Source organism: Meleagris gallopavo, chromosome 11 (genome assembly GCF_000146605.3).
Source record: "Meleagris gallopavo isolate NT-WF06-2002-E0010 breed Aviagen turkey brand Nicholas breeding stock chromosome 11, Turkey_5.1, whole genome shotgun sequence".
NCBI lineage: Eukaryota > Metazoa > Chordata > Aves > Galliformes > Phasianidae > Meleagris > Meleagris gallopavo.
Window position 1 is genome coordinate 21,623,182 of NC_015021.2, and position 13,704 is coordinate 21,636,885.

Sequence of the window (13,704 nt, forward strand, 5' to 3'; positions counted from 1 at the left end):
GGTTTTTTGTTGGGTTTTTTTTTTTTTCTATAAAAAAAGATAGACTACATGATTCCACTGGCTGCTTTCTAACAAATAAACATACTCAATGACAACCTAAACCCAAAGCAGCTGCAGAAACAAATTGTGTCCTTACCCATTTCAGCATTTCACTTGGCCCTCAGGGAGAAATGGACTGTCTTCTTCCTGTTGACACTGCAACAGGTCAAAGCAGCAGCTCATTAAACAGCAAGACAATGTTAAGGAATTGGCATACGTATTTACAGTGCCCACTAGTCCATAATGGTTTTGTGCAATTTTGAGACCAGAGCTAAAGAAATAACACAGTAGCACTAAGCAGTTTTACCAGGACTCCAGAGCAGATTTGCAGCAGATACTGGTTGCTTGATTCCAACTGAGCTGTTAAATAACCAAAGCCATCCTGCGTCCCACCTGCTGTGAACAGGAGTTTTCAGATCAGCAGCGCCCACGTGGTACAGCTGCAGATCTCACATACTCACAGACACTGGCTATAAATACAGGCCCCATTCCCCAGCTCCGTACCTTGAAGCACCATTTGTTTAAAAAAAAATTAAGCTTTTTCGTGAAACTGGAGGTACACTTTTATATCTACATCCCAGCCTTCAGAGCAAAGCACAGACAGCAATAACTTGTGAGCTAAACCTGGCATAGGAGGCTCCAGCCCATGTGCTTCTATTTCTTTCTCCTAATTTAATCTGTACTTCTTACAGGGGAAGCCCTGCAACAAGGGAAGGGAAAAAATGCACATGGCAGATGTCATGGAAAGTAGACACCACAGACACACGGCCTGGGATCAAAGTTCCTTATGCAAAAACCCAAAACATGCTCATACTCTGAACCCTGCATCCTCCTGGAGATTAGCTACATGAGAAGAGTGCCAGGGAGAAACATTCGCATCCAATTGAGCTCTGGAGCCTTTCCTTCAGATAGCAGCAAAGTCTTGCTCATGGATTCTTCTGAGACCCCTTGCTACAGGAAAAATATTGATGTGGTAGAGTGCATCTATTGAATGGCAACAAAGGCAGAGGAGGGTCTGAAGCACAGCCCTATGGAGGAGCAGCTGAGGTAATTACGTGGTTCCATCTAGAGGAAGAACAGATGAGATCTCATTGCTCCCTACAACCCCTGAAAGGAGGTTGTGGCAAGCTGGGAGTTGGTCTCCGCTCCCAGGGAGCAGCAACAGGACAAGAGGTGATGGCCTTACATTGCTCCAGGGGAGCTCAGCTGGAGCTAAGCAAACATTTTTTTCCCCAAAGAGCAGTCATGCACTGACACAGCTGCCCAGAGAGCAGTGGAGTCCATTGCCCCTGGAGGTATCCCAGAACAGTAGAGAGGTGGCTCTGAGGGACACAGTAGGCATGGTGGGGTGGGTTGAGCTCGGTGGTCTTCAAGGTGTTTTCCAATTTTAATGGTTCTGTGATTCTCAGAAACAGAGGCTCATTGATGAATGTCCCTGTGAATCTTTCCAGATTTCTCTAATGCCACAGAAGGACCATCTGCATTCATCTTCCTTCCACTTTCTCACCTCTTCACAGCCTCCCTTGCTGAGAAAAATTGCACCATGGTGGAGAAATCTGCAAAAGCAAAGTTTCACCTTCATTCCCTTCCTGGGGATTTGCTTGATAAGATGCAATAATTAAGAGAGAGGACATGCAAGTCTCTAAGCTAGCTGTTCTGACAAAATACAGCACTCCTCTGTTAAGCAGCAGATGTTGACGCACGACTAATCCCTGCTCTCCACCACGGGGTGCTCCAGGCTTCCCGCAGGACCCCACTGCAGGTGGAGTACAGACATAAAATAAGCAGGCAGTGGCTGATGAGGTGGCTGGGTCTCACAGGACGCACATGGCTGCAGAGCAGCACTCCCAGGAGCCAGATGCCAATTAAAGATTCATTTCATCTTCAAAAGCCCTACCCAAATAAACAAGACCTCTCTAAACCTTCTTTCTTCTGCTTTCTTTGGGGCACTTAGCTCTTTTGCTGTCTGGATGCATCCCACAGGAATTAGATGAAAATCAAATGTGACCAAAAAAATATTTCAGTGCCTGAACAAGCAGGAGCTGAGCAAAGTACTCAGAGATGCTCAAATCAAGTTGCTGTGACACTACAGCACTCTTGAATCATCTTTTCTTTCCCTCTGCAGTCCACATTAATTGAAATACCTGTTTTAAAGACAGTGTCAGGAAGGCAGAAGAGCGCTTTGATCTATAAAAACACTGAAAAGAACATGTTACAGTGTCAGAAGGAAGAAAGAAAGAGAAAGGAGACCTAGCAAAACTAAGGATAAAGCAAGAATACAGTATTAAAAAAAAAAGAAATTAAATGTCAGAGAAAACCGGGGAAGGGAAGCCTCCAGAATAACTTCTTGCAACTCCTTTTAATCTCAGAAAATTTCAGCATTTATACAATCAAACGCAAAGCCTCAAAGCAGCAAGAGACAAAAATAAGGCAACTGCCACGTCTGAAAAACCAGCGGAGCTTAGCATGCCATTTCCCTCTTGGAGATGAGCACTTTCAGCAACAAAGCTTGGCCAACTGCATCCAGACAAAGCATTCAGCTCCCACCTTTGCAACACAACAAAATACAACACTGCCCTCACATTTTGCCAATTAAAACAAGTAATGGGTATAATTCTCTGGACAAAAAAAAAAATTCCATGAACAGTTTTCCCCCTATTATTTACAATTACTTCTCCTCAATGCAACAGCATCAGCCTGTATTCACGATAATCCTTTTGCCAGGCAGAATTAGGTCCTGTTCTATGAAAACACTTTCCATGGATGAACATCCACTGAAGCACACATTAATACAAATAGCATATAAGATGCCTAGCATGATGTAAAGCTAGCAAGTTAGTACTCTTTTTATATGGGAAAAATAACATTGCAGCAAAAGGCATAGTACTGTGAAAAAATAGAGCTCTAACAAAACCATAGGAAAAAGCATTTGAAGAGGATCCTCTTATTTTTCAGGAATAAAACAAATAACTTTCAGCTGGCAGCTGAAGGTGGTTCAGATCCCCAAGCAGAAGCCCACACACAGCCATGGGGGGACAGATCCCCTCCTTTGTGTCTGATGACCCAAATCCCACACAAAGCTGATCAGAATGCTTTCCTGGCACTGGACAGCACAAAAGACAACACTTGCCAGGATATAAAGGAGTTCTATAAACTAAGAATAAACAGTGTTCTTCTCTTCAACTACCTTTGTAGTTATTTCTGATGTTGCTCAAACAAAACAGCCTCCATCTGTTCCAGTAAGCAGAGATGGGGAAGTGACCCCACAGTGTTGGGTTGGCTTCAGAGAAGCCAAAATCTTCCCAGATGCCTGAAAGCAGATATGCAGCTTGTCTCAAGCCTCAGGCATCAAGCAGTACTGGAATTGGGTTTCATTGTTCAACTGGTAAAAATCAATGTGTTTTCTGTTTGGGAGTACCCCAAGTTTTCTTGTTTCTTTGTGTTGTTCAATATATGTACCAGTATTTGGCTGTAGAGCGCATGCCAGAGCTACACAAACTAATGCAGAGATTTGAATCAGCCAAAAGTCACTGAAATCTTATATATTTAAGAATTTTCCACTCTGCAAAGAAAAGGCGATTCCATCCATCTGCCTCAACATAGACCATAGCATGCTCTCACACCTCAGATGTACCTGAGCTCAGGACACGGACTCACATCAGCCCCAATTTGTGCCAGCTGCCTGGAAGCAAACATTGGTCCCAATGGGATGAACAACAGAAAAAGGAGCCACCAGGAAACCCAGGGCTGGGACAGGTGGGGAGAGCTCAGCCCCAGGCAAGGCCCTGGCCACAGGGAAATGTTTGTGTTTGACTTGTGGCTTAGTGACAACAGTCCACGTAACTCAGTGGAAGGACAGGGCTGCTCTGCTTCATAAAAATATGTTGGTTGGGAAAAGGTTATTGATTACTGCAACTGTGACCAAAAGAACCCATATTTTCTTGACTCGATAACTCTATTTAAGACACTCCATGCCCCAGATCTCCAGAAATATCCCCCACATTACAAGCTATATATTACATTTAGCAGAGATTCTGTGCTCAGCTGTTACTCGGCCTGCTGTCAGGCTCCAGGTGTAGATGATTCCTACATCAGCAGGACATCGTGAGCTCAGAAATCTGAAGCTCTCTGATGGAGCTATCCTCCTAATTAAAACACTCCTTAAGGAACTAAGAGACTGAACAAAAGTCTTAGATGAAGATGCTTAGAAGTCCATACATATGCTTCTGGAGCTCTCAAAAGGTGCATTAAACAAATTCCAGCAGGAAGGCACCCATCTGCTTTGAACTGTCTGGCAGCAGTTCATCTCATCACACCTTCCTAGTACAGGTCCCAGCTGGGTCTGAGCTCTACTTCAATTTAGAATCATCTCCACATCTTTGAGTCTTTGACTGATGTCCCAGTTACTCTGTGACCACCCAAGGGATTCCTCTGCTTGTCTTTGTTTTAGTCAAGTGACTAATTTCTGCATAGCCCGTGCCAATTAACACTCTGGTGGCAGTAGTTAGAACTGTTAACTCTATTTCTGAAATAGGAAAGCACTTCAGATATTATCCAGAAAAAAAGAAACATTACACATTATGTAAGAGAAAATAACTCTGAATTTCTACACACAAATCTCAGTAAGAAAAACACAACTGTAATCAGATCTGTAGGTGAGTTCAAATACAATTCAAGATACAACATCAGAGCATGTTGCAATCCTTACTGTTGGGTGAGTGCAGGTGGGGAACGTGGGGGCATTAGCAAGGTGAAGATCAGCAAGAGTTTTTCCAAAGATTAACAACTGAGATGGAAGTAGTGATTTGTTTATGAAGCTATTCATCTTTACTTAAACACTTCTGATCTAAACTTCGTGAACAGACAAATATATACTATTTGCCCAGATACACCCTCCAACACTTGTTGAGTTCTAATACACTCAGAAGAACAACCTCCCATCATACATATCCTCCACGTTCCTTAGGCCAGTCCAAATTTGACTGTCAACTATGAGCACTATGCTCAACTCACCAGCAGCAAAATCATTTGGGAGGAACAAACCTCCGAGTCCATAGAGATGGACATGCTTAAACCTACAACAGATTTGCCTCAGTACCTGCACACAGTTCTTAAGTTGTGCACGGTCCACATTACACTGGGCCATTTGTAATACCACTATTCATTTATAAATATCCCACCCCCGATGAGTTCTAGGAGGATTCATGGAGCAAACACTGTTGAGAGGTAAATAAATACTATGCAAGTTCTACATTTTGCTATGTTATACCTAAAATAAAATGACAAAGTCTTAGCTTTGGATTCCCAGAGCTAAAAATCTTCAGTATCAGTGTTAAAAGATGATTCAATATTCTCTACTATAAAGAAGATTTTGAAGTGATTACTTAAATGTCAGTCCAACAGCACAGAAGAATTTGGCACCAGATAGAATATGGAAAATATCAGCTTGTCCTCAATAGAAAGTGCACTTCCTGCAATGGCAGGAATATTCTCACCAGGGACAGAAATGTTTCCTGCTGATCAGAGCTCATTTTCATTCTTCTGTCCAATAAAACATGTTTTAGGGAATGCACTTAGCTTTGATCTGCTAGGGAGCACCAATAAGATAAGGGCAATGCAGCACGACCCATTCCCCATACACAAGTAACCCCCCCAACACACAATGGCAACATTTTAAAAGCAATCTTTGTTTTAGTGATTCTTGTAATGAGCAATCCATTATCTGCCAAACAAATTCAAACAAGTTTTTCTGCTCAACACAGAGCAGAACATGAGGAAATTCAGCTAAAATTGAAGTCCTGTCACTTTGCTCAGAATTTAATAAAAGTAACTGACCCGAAGAAGAAAAATCTCTCATTAACAGATTTCCAGATCAGAAAAAAGTGGCAGCTGAAACCACAATGCACAAGAAAAAAAATGAAGAAAATCTGTTTTCACGAGCCTAAGTCAAGTTATGGGAGAAAAAACTATTTCCCATTATTAGTTGCCATATAATTAAGGAATGTACAATTATTTCTCACCACTCTCTGTATGCTCTGAAATATTATTTTGGTCAGAAGTATAATTGAAATGCCTCTCCCTGACACTTAGGCTTCATTAAATATGAATTCATCGCTTTTACTAAGGAATATCCAAAAATATTCAGCACCCCAGGACATGCTGCTGTTGTAGACAAGGATGGCAGTGAGCTGGAGACACGAACAATGAAGAAATGTCATCCTACCTCACCAGGTACTCACAGATAACAAGAAAATTTCTCAGCAGTTGACCTAAGGTAGAGATGAAAGACTAAGAAGCCATTGCTCTGGATGTTGCCACCCTTTAACATTTTCCTCCCTTGAATCCCCTTTGAAATATTGGCATAGTAAGAACAACATCATCACTTTTCCCCCTTTAGAACTGGTTGAATTTGAGCCCACACAAATAAAGCAAGTCTCAGTCATCCCCAAGCGAGTATTTATTTCTTTGACAAGACCACATTTGTTATAGTTACTCAGAAGCAAGCACCTAAGATGCAACATTCCACACATTACAAAACAAGACTGACAAATGTGCATTGCCACCAAGCTATGTGCCATTTTGGTCTGACATCTAGAGTTCTGCAGCAGACCAATGGCATACCACAAAGCACGGATACGCAGGCATGTTTATGTTCATTGGCACCTTCAATACAAGGAGAAATCTCATGAAGGAACCAGAAGAAATCCCTGGACAGTAAGCTCTGGAAGGATACGAGGGGAAAATTGAGCTTTCCTGCTTTCAGACAGAGCCTTGCTTGATGAATAGATGGGGTTTGCCATGGCAAAGCAGCTCCTCTAGCCTGGCCTCCACACCAGGAGGGAGGCACAGGAACCACCAGGGGATGTAGCAGCAGTTGGCTACATAACTTCATTTTAAATTAAATGCTACTCACTAACAAAGCAAGCATGTCCACTTGTCCTAACGATTTGAGGACAGAGTCTGAGGCTGAACCCTCAGTTTGCATCCTTTATATCTGCAGCTCCAAGTTTTCACAACAACACTGTTTTAATGACAGAGCAGGTGCAGACAAGAACAGCAGTGTGATTAAAAAAAAGTGGATAGTTAACATGATATTTTGTTCTGATTCCACCAGTTTTATTTCTGTGATTCATTAGTACCCATGCCCTGTGTCTGTGTGCATGAAGTGTGTTTATGGAAACAAGATGAGTTTCCATCCTGAATGCCTGAGTCTTGATTTGATTTAGGACAGAAGACTTAATAGGCAGTTATCAAACACTTCCTTGATCCTGCTTTTAATGTAGCGTGGTCAAAAATTTACGAGTTCTATTAAAAAACAAGACGTGAGAGTCAAAATTAGATTTCTTTTTCAAACTACTTTCCAAATATCTTGTAAATATTGATAGACAAAACAAGGAGAATTTATGAAAACATGAAGTAAATCCACCCTGCCTATAAAACTTGATTAGAACCATTGATTAAGTAATAAAAGTCTACAGTTTGGCTTTGATGAGCAACAAATGATGTGGCCAAAGAGAGGGGCATTCTCTCTAAAGTTGCAGAAGACACAACCATTCTTCTCAAGTCTTTGTAACCCCATTCAAATCAATGAGATTGATGAGTTATGTCAACATCAGCCCTTCAACATCCTTGGTTTTTCCTGTGATTGATGGCATTGGGAGAACTCTCACCAGATGCCGTTGGCTTTGGGCCACGACCCAAGCAGGGCATATGGATAGATCCATTCTTGTGACTAAAGAAAAAGGCATTAGGTGGATTCCACGTACTTGTTACAAGTAGTGAGAAATCCACAGGCTAGGAAGTGTTTGCAGAACATATTAAAAGCTAACACTGATTTTCAAATGAGCTCAAGGAAAGAGTGTGTGTGTATATGTATATATATATATATCTCTTGAGGTGTTCTCAGTCAGTTTGAAAAGAGACCACGCTGAACCACCTCACGGTCACTATGAATTCACCTCAGGACCCATTTTAGGTGCAGACCCACTTAAAGCTGTAGGATAAAGCGGATGAGCTTACATTGAGCACATCTGCAGCATCTCAGAAATAAAAGATACACCATGGATGAGCCTGAGGTCCACAAACAATATCCAGCACATGACTTCACAAGAGGCAGTCTGAGATACACCATATGAGTAAATGTAGAGACTCTGATAACACCAACAGAGCAGGGAAGGTACCTGCAGGCAACAAGCTCTTTATAAGCTCACAACCTTGTCAGTGGTTACTTTTGGTTAGCATTAATTAAAATTACTCAGGACACACTTAAACACTAAAAATCTTTCACATCAGCAGCACCATAGCATAGCAAATCGCAGGCAGATACATTTCCCTAAATAAGCAGTATTTTTGTGTCATAGGCACCAATTAACATTCTATCTAGAACAAAGCCAGCAAACAGTAAGCAAGACTTGAGGGTGAATCATATGAAAGTTGTACAGAGATTAAATATCTGGAAGCAGTCCTTCCAGCTCAGAGAGTCACAGGACTTGGTTTAGAAGGGATCTCAAATTACCTAGCTGGCCAACAAGAAACACCTTGATGGAAGGAGAGCCAGAAACAGTGAACTGATTAATTGGGAGTACCAGAACAAGTAGGGGAGAGATCTGAACACTGAAGTCTAAAGCATGTGCAACATTTCATGAAACAGATTAGTAGAAGGCATTCTGTCTGTAGGTTAAGTTTGTGACCAGTTGAATTCTTCTGGTATTTGCCAGGCTGGTCTGATCCATCAGTCTACTGCCCACCAGTGGAGCCCTTTGGGAGCCATTATCTCGCCTGTTGCTGGTGCATTGCCTGGCTCAGCAGACTTTCTGCAGTGTCACACATCGTATGACTTCAGGAAATTCAACTTTGGTTATCCTTGTGTTCAAGATGCACAGGATTTAAGCATCACTTTAAGTACTTGGCAATATTGATAATAGAGACTACCATGCACATCTATCACTTTAGCTGCAAGAATATTCTGTCACTGGATCAGAAGAAGAAAGGAGAGTTCAACTTTGGAGCTTGGGTACAGTTCAGTGAAGCTCACTGAAGGCTGGTGCAAAAGAGGACATGGGAACATGGTGCACCAGAAGCTGCTGAGATAAGCTATTTAACAACTTAATTTTTCTATCCTTATCAAAAAAGACCATTAGCAATCAAAATAGTTTGCAAATGGCTCTACCTGGATCTCTGGTAGTTCTATTCAGTAGCATAAGACTTCAATGGCAGAGAAAATCAGTCATTGTAGCATCCTAACACTGACATTATACGGACCAGAACTGGCAAAAAGCAAATCTCTGCTTCTTCAGAAATGTCACCCTTTGCATTTTGTCTCCCCTGGTATTAGAAAGCTGACTCTGCTTGAGAGGCAGCAACCAGCATCAAGACACCTCCATTCAGGAGCCTGAAGGGCTGTCAGGGAGCAAAAGCACACGTGAGAGCCAGGAAACCAGCACGTGTTGAGCTCCCGTTGTCAAGCAATAAAAGCCCTTGTAAAAGGAGATGGGGACCTCAGAAAGGAAGTATCAAGTTGAGAAATGCACTGACAAAGATAGAACACAAATAAAAGGTAGAAAATGCAGGGAGAGGCAGCAGTTGAAAGAAAAAAAAAAACAAACAATTTATAACTTCACAGAAGCTCCAAGCATGAAGTGGGCCAGACAGTTTCAGAACAGCTGCTAGGTTGTGAAGTACAGTTCAGCAAAAGGCTGCTTCAGATACCAGATTCAAATTGTTCCCTCCCCACAACCCCCACTCAGTGTCTGCAGACTGCTGCCTCAGCGACAAAAAAGGGGAGCTCCCTGCTCCATTTGTGCCTCTTCAAAATAGGCTGTAGTGTCCACAGCACAATGGAGACACAGACACTGGGCTCTACCCCACACACCGTCTAGCACCAAGCAGAATTATCCATGAACATTTCTCACTCCACACTCCTCTGAGGTTATTGGCATTGGCCAAGGAAATCAGCAGGATGAGCAGCAGCAGCATCTGGCAACGTGCTGGTTCCTGAGCTGCACCTCAAGGCTTTGCAACGCACAAAGCCATAATAAGGGTGTCTTCAGGGCCCAGAATAGACTGAGATCACTAATTCTACTATACTTATTACATGCTGTGGGTAGCAACCAGCTTCCCAGTTCTACAGGGAGTCAGCATGTGAAGCCACAGCCCTTTCACCCACAGCACATAGCAGATCACTTGCAAGGCTCCCTGTGGACCAGCGATATTCTCCTCAGTGCCTCACCCAGCATAGCATGGCATCAATGAATCCTCCATGCAACCCAGTGACTGCAGCCTGGAGAACAGCAGCAATTACACCACTGAGACCCAAAGGGCCACCTTGGAGCTCTACAGCTCTACCCGTGCTGCAATAGCCTGGGGCACCAGAGCCCTCACGCTCCACGAGGTCCTCACCTCATGGCACAAACCTGCAGCTAGATCCTGTGAAGACATCCTCCCCAACTGCCACACAATGACCCATGTTGTCCTGCTCCTACATCCAACGTTCATCCCCATTGACAGTAGAGATTCCATTGGGCTTCACAGAGCTGTTATAACACACATGGAGAGGCACCAACCAACAACTGTAGTTACACCTGAACAACGTGGCTCAAGTGGGCTCTAAAAAGCTCTCATTATCTCAAACACAGAACTGCAGATCTCTGCTCATCACATCGCCCCACACTCCCAGAAGTGAGGGAGCTGCTCTGCAGCATTCTGCTGGAGAGAAAGCCAGGTTTATTTATTTTGATTAATCAAGACTTTGCTCAGATAACAGCATTTCAAGCATTTGCAAATTTGAAAACACTGTAAATACCTAAAGCTTCCCTACTCTAAGCCTTTTAAATCTCAGGCAGCTTTTAAATCGCCTTAAATCTCATGGAAAGTAACTCACCATAAATCCCTGCACAGCTGGGGCACATTGGGCTGATAAGAACACCTCGAGCTGCCAGCACCCATCCTGCCCACCACCACCAGGGGAAGGCTGGAGGCTGCCACGTGCTCCTGAAGTCACCCCATCTGCGTGCCCTCCAGCATCCCAACCGGCGGTTCCCCTGTGGGTTTCTGGCAGACCAGCATCTCTGCAGCTTTTACTTCCAACGCAGAAGAGCCTCTCACAGCTGCTATTAGCACAGTGCCTTTGCACAGGAACCCTTCACCCAAACCAAGTCCTAGACCCATCGGGCAGCGCGTGGATTATGTCAAAACAGCATAGGGCTCATTTAGCAGATTGTTCCACATATTCATCTGTGGAAAGAACATCTACATCTTGTACACGAACTTGAAAAAAAAAAATTCACATTAAGTTTTCCTACGAGACTAAGTCATTACTTTTCCATTAGAACGAGGTCCAGAACATTTTCTCATGCAATATTGCTGAAAGCATATTTCAGCATTTGCTCATGCATAAATGCCAATATAAAATATTCTGTATCTCCATCAGAGCATCGCCAGTGGCATTAAGCAACTCCAAAGCAGCATACATCTGGAGCACAGCGGATCAGCAGCTGGAATCATAGAATAGATTGGGTTGAAAATGATCATCAACCACAGTGACCATTTAGTTCCAACCCCCTGCTATGTGCAGGGTCACCAACCAGCAGACCAGGCTGCCCAGAGCCACATCCAGCCTGGCCTTGAATGCCTCCAGGGATGGGGCATCCACAACCTCACTGGGCAACCTGTTCCACTGAATTTGCACTCAGGTTGGGGATTCCCCCGTGCTGGATGCACACCTCTCATTCCAAGTACCTGAGAAACTTGAGAGCATTTGCTAGAAGGTAAACATCCTTCTCGTGTGAAGTTTAAGGAAGAAAATGGCATTGTTCTCTACATTCCCTCAAGTGCAAAAAGGGAACAGCACTGGTGCCCTCAAGTTGTGCTCCACGCAATAGCCTCTGTACATGCTCCATAAGCCTGCAGAAGCAAGTGTTAGAGGCAGAGAAAGACCCTCTGGGGTCAATGAGATGATGGCCATCGTCTACATCCAATGTAGATACCACCACCTTCAGTTAAACCTGCAAGTCAAACCACACACTCCCTTCCAAAAGGTTCATTAGTTCTCTGGTCGAGGAATGATTGCTCTTAACTCCAATATAAGCATCACAAAAAGCACTAAGATGACTGCCCTCATTCACAAAAAAAATATCAAGGAGCCCAATATTATCAGAAAGTGTTCCTATCACACAGTGGAAAAGTCTTTCTAAACTGTAGTCACTGCAGGAATGCCTTGATAATTCAAAGCAGAACTGCAGATCTACCAAGCTTTTTTCCCCTCCAATCTCTTGATCCTCAGTATTTTCATCATCCAGCTCCCTCTCATCTGGATTCACCAGTGGTTAAGCCTTACAGAAAGATGCATTCAGTGAACCAAAAGTGGCAAATACCATTTTATCTTCATGAGATTGTGACATTCCAGCATTTGTCGTGCCTTGGTGTCTCTTCACACAATAACAGAGAACTCAAGCTACAGCCAACAGTGCCCACAACTGCTTCTTGCACAGAGCAAATCCACATAAATAAATCTTACTAAACCTAAAGCCAAGCAGTTACTGCACCCACATGATAGATTAGCCTGAAAACAGTGCACTGATGTGAAATGCAGGTCTGAATTCAGTAGTTATACCATACAAACTGCCAGCTATTAGTTACATTACGGAAACAACAAGAACATTAATAAGATGCTGCACTGGGATATTTAACAAGTGTCAAAGCCTAAACTGAAAGAGGCATTTATCTATGAAAGTCAGTGAAGATATACCTCCTCTCAGCGTGGTTACATTTCTCTCAAATAGCATACAGGAACTTTCTCTAGGTGCTTCTACAGAACCCTAATGCAGCCAACACAGCCTTGATGTTGACCCTGTCCTGGATGGGTGATGGAAAGGGGACCTCCAGGGGCCCCTTCTAAACTAAGTCATTCAGCACCCGTGCCCCCCAGACAAGCAGCGTGCCCATCCCAGCAGCCATCTGATGCATATCCTTGTTACAGCACCTGCAACAGCAGGGCTGGAGGACATGCCGCAGCCTTCTCACCTGTATGGGTTTATCTCCATCCTTACCTTCAGCAGCACGCACTGCTTCTTCCCCTATACTCAACATTTGAGCCCCAGTGATTAAATACTGTAGAACGACCACCTCAGGGAGGAAGGAAGCCTGGCTGCCTCTTGGAGGTGATCTTGGGTGGAGGCCAAGCTGTCTTATGCTACAATGCCTTTCTCATCAAAGCTCATCCTTGCATCTGGCCTCAGCCTATCACCATGATTTAATTTATGTCTTCACTGTTGTCAATAACAACACTTTTGTCTCCTCTTTTATGTCCACACTATTTATTTCATCTCTCACAATGAGACATTTTGCCACTGTTAGTCATTTGGGTGTCCTGACGTGACAGGAGTTGTTCTTTCATACATATCAACTGCGCAAAAAATCAGTTTAAAACCATATGACTTTAAGGGCTACTTCCATTAAGCTGTACAGAATCAAAAAACAAGATGTTCATCTCCTCTTATTGCCATCTGCTCCAGCACATTTCAGAGAACATTACTGTATCAGAGACTTCTAGTGAAAATAATTATTGCTATTCTAAAATAGCCTAGACTGGCATGAGCACTGCTGACAGTGTGCAAAATATCCTTTCATTACAGCCTAATGAGAAAAATCTTCAGTATGAGAGGTGTT

General features: G+C 43.2%; 1 protein-coding gene across 1 annotated transcript in view; it reads right to left on the bottom strand.

The window, feature by feature from the left end:
* Positions 1 to 50: 50 nt before the first annotated feature.
* OTOL1 (otolin 1) overlaps positions 51 to 13,704 on the bottom strand; it is a 26,494-nt gene continuing 12,840 nt past the window's right edge. The window contains exon 5 of the mRNA XM_010716972.2: positions 51 to 1,595. The gene's annotated coding sequence lies outside the window, so the exon portion shown is untranslated. The remainder of the gene's footprint in view (positions 1,596 to 13,704) is intronic.